Below are 3,941 nucleotides of genomic sequence, written 5' to 3'. Positions count from 1 at the left end.
ATTTGGAGGGGATTATAATCAATGTAATGAAACAAGTTATATGAATTGTTGAATGTGAAACTGATGATGTGCCCTGTAAACTTTCACTCAATCTACAATAAAAAAAAAATAAATAATAACCTGGCCTAAGATATATAATTACTGTCACACACAAACAAAAAAAAAGCATGTGTACCTGTGCTGAACAGAGAAATTAAACTTATTTTTAACTTATTATATTTAAACCATTTAAGCTACTTTCTACCTTAAATTTTTTCTTGTTGTTTCAATTTGTTTCTTAAAAATATAAGTCTCATAGTGTTGGTAGGCATGAATCAAGCAGAAGTCATTGATCATTTTGTTTCAATTGGTTATATGGAACAAAAATTACAAAAGTACTGTTTCTTATTTCCATATTTTTAGAAGGCACACTAAAATAAATCAAACTAAGTTTGAGATTCAAATTTAACAACAACAAAATAATAATAACAAACCTAAGAAACTGTACAAAAGATCTACTAGTATGGAACTATATTTAAAAACTGTCAGGTATCTACAATCATTCAGAAGAATGTAAATTTCCTTCTATAAATTCCACCTTAATTTAGGCTGCTTTTGGGTTTAAAATGGATGATTTAAGTCCACTGACTTTGCGGTTCAAAGCGACTTTGCAGTGCTCGCATTAGCCCACAGTGTCACCAGTTTTACTATTAAAGTTATACTTCTTATTTCCCAATATGAGATTTAAATAAAATATAATGAGAAAGGAGTCCTGATGTAACACTGTAGGATTAGCACTGGACTGCTAAAAATGCAAGGTCAGTGGAACAAACCCACCAGTTCCTCATCAGAATCCCTACGTCTGGTTGTTATGAGTTGGAACTAACTTGATGGCACTTAGCAAGTAGAAAAAGAAGAAAAATTCTGTGAACTATGCATATAATTTCTGGTTATTTTATTTCAGATAGGGAAAAAATTTTGAACCCACAATCAGTGTTTCCTCATCCTGGAGAGGGAAATACAGTATATTGGTTCATAGAATGGAAGTCGTATTGTAACTATAGTCTGGTTTTGTAACATATAAACTTACTGAGATTCAAAGTACCAGTTTTCAAACAAGCAAATCAGATTGAAATTATCTTTAAGATTGTTGAAAGGATCACATTAGAGAATACTTCCAAATATTAAATCTACTCCCTTTCTAATGAGTGATAAATGATTAAATATTTAATTAGTGATCTATGATGAAATAGCGTTGAAATAAAATCACATATATGTGCATGCACTTACACACATGCCCTTACATGAGCACAAAAATTAAAATACATGAATAAAAGATAATGTGAGAATAACAGGAAACAAATGTCTTCAACTACATTATATCTTTATCATCAGCATACAAGAGGGGAATAAAGGATATATATATAAAATAAGGGGCTCTGCAAATGTAGTGGTTATGAATAAGACTGCAAACCACAAGTTCAAGAGTTTGACACTACCAGCTGTTGCACTGGAGTAAGAGGAGGCTTTCTGCTCCCATAAAGGCTTACAGCCTAGGAAACCCTATACAGGGTTGCTATGAGTTGGAACCAACTTCACAGCACATAACAACAGCAACAACAAAAACAACATATATATATGTGTGTGTATGTGTGTGTATAAAATAAAGAATTCATATTATATATACGAAGTTCTAGTGTGGCACTGTAAGTTAATGTACTGGACTGCAAGATCAGTTTGAACCACAAGGTGGGTCGTTCAAGATCACCAGCCACTCCTCTCTCAGAAACCCTATACAGTGTTGTTATGAGTCAGAGTCGACTCAAAGGCACTTAACAACAAAAATATATGCATATTCACATAATAAAACTATCAATCCACCAACACATTTCTATATTTGGATGTGGGCATGCTTTGGTTTGCTTATAGCAGAGCATTTTCTATGTAAATGAATTGCTTCTTCTGGAGCTGTACTCTTGTCAAATGTATAATGCATACAAAATAGCTAGAATCCAGCCAATAATAGCATATTATCTCACAAACCCGACCTTCATTAAGAACAATGCAGAACAGCATTAAAATGTGTGAAGAGTAATTTAAATTATGACTTTTTTTGATACAATAATAAGAGTTTGTCATATTTATAACAAGTACAGACTCAATAACAACAACAAAGAAACATTACATTCTAAATCATTCCATGGATAACTTAACTGCAAAAAATTTTTTCAGCAGTAATTAGAATTTGAGAAGTTAGAGATAAATGAAGATTAGGAAGAATGATCTGGGAAACTTAAATACTTTCATTTTAGGAAATGGTTTTCAAGAAATAGAATTGAAGACATCATTTTTTCTACTTATAAAGCAAACTTAATTCCTAGAGCAAGCTTCACTGCTTTCTAGTTTTCTAATTAAGTTCACTGTTTCAGTTAATGTTGCTGTGTGCTGTAGAGTCAGTTCCAACTCACAGAGACCCTGTATAGGGTTGCTGAGTACTGCCTGGTGAGTTTGAAACTTGCGTTTAGCAGGCCAATACTTGACTTACAACACCATACTAGAACTCTTACTGTTTCAGTGGCCTGGTTAATATTTAAAAGACCACCCATGTTCGGATACATTACAAAAATGAAAGTGACTTGAAACCAGCTAATTTATTTCATAACTTAACAAGTAGATTATTAGATCCATCATTGGGTTTCAGTTGCATTACCTTCTACACATTTCAACATTCCTAGAAATGATTAGAAGTTTTGAAGGAGAGGCTGTTTGCATTTTTTGGTTTTTTGATAAGTTTAGAGATTCAAAGACATGTTATAAAAATGACATTCAAATGAGTTGGAATTAACGTTTACATACTCAGAGGTTACAACTCCTGCTTTCCTTAAATGGATCCAAAAAAGTCACTACTCATATGTTGTACTTCTAACTGGGCTTTATATTTGTGTGTGAGTGTGTTTATTATTGAGGTAACACTGTTAAAGAACAGAGACATACAGGCACATAGTTACATATGTTGCTGTTGTCAGGTGCCATCGAGTTGGAACCGACTCATAGCGACCCCATACACAACAGAACAAAACAATGTCCGATCCTGGGCCAATCTCACTACCGCTGCTGCACTTGACGCCATCAATGATGCCACCTGGCCAATCCATGTCGTTGGGGGGTCTTCCTTTTTTTTCTCCGACCTTCCACCTTATCAAGCATGATATCCTTCTCCAGTGACTGTTCCCTCCTGACAATATGTCCACAGTATGAGAGAGGAAGTTTAGCCATCTTGGCCGCCAAGGAGCACTCTGGCTGCACTTCTTCCAAAACAGATCTATTGATTCTTTTGGCAGTCCATGGCACTTTTACTATTCTCCTCCAACACCACAATTCAAAGGCATCAATTTTTCTACGATCTTCCTTATTCACTGTCCAGCTTTCCCATCTATATGAGGTCATTGAAAACACCATGGCTTGGGTCAGGCCCACCTTAGTCCTCAAGATGACATCTTTGATCTTCAAACCTTTAAAAAGTTCCTGTGCAGCAGATTTGCCCAATGCAATACATCATCTGATCTCTTGACTGCTGCTTCCACGAATGTTGATAGTTGATCCAAGAAGAATGAAGTCCTTGACAACTTCAATCTTTTCTCTGTTGATAAGAATGTTGTTTATTGGTCCAGTGGTGAGGATTTTTGTTTTCTTGACATTGAGATGCAATCCATATGAAAGCTGTGTTCTTTGATCTTCATCAGTAAATGTTTCAAGTCCTCTTCACTTTCAGCAAGCAAGGTTGTATCATTTGCATATCGCAGGTTGTTAATGAGTCTTCCTCCAATCCTGATGCCACGTTTTTCTTCATAGAACCCAGCTTCTCATATTATTTGCTCAGCATACAGTTTGAATAAGTATGGTGAAAGAATACAACCCTGTCTCACACCTTTCCCAATTTTAAAGCATTCAGTGTTCCCATG

General features: G+C 35.0%; 1 pseudogene; it reads right to left on the bottom strand.

Annotated features, from left to right (window-relative positions):
* The window catches only part of LOC102823285, a 21,781-nt pseudogene extending 19,196 nt beyond the window's left edge, over window positions 1-2,585 (bottom strand).
* Between the last annotated feature and the right edge of the window lie 1,356 nt (window positions 2,586-3,941).

Source organism: Chrysochloris asiatica, unplaced genomic scaffold, assembly GCF_000296735.1.
Source record: "Chrysochloris asiatica unplaced genomic scaffold, ChrAsi1.0 scaffold00229, whole genome shotgun sequence".
NCBI classification, from domain to species: Eukaryota; Metazoa; Chordata; class Mammalia; order Afrosoricida; family Chrysochloridae; genus Chrysochloris; species Chrysochloris asiatica.
Note: the sequence above shows the minus strand (reverse complement) of the source record. Positions and strands in the feature narration are given on the sequence as shown.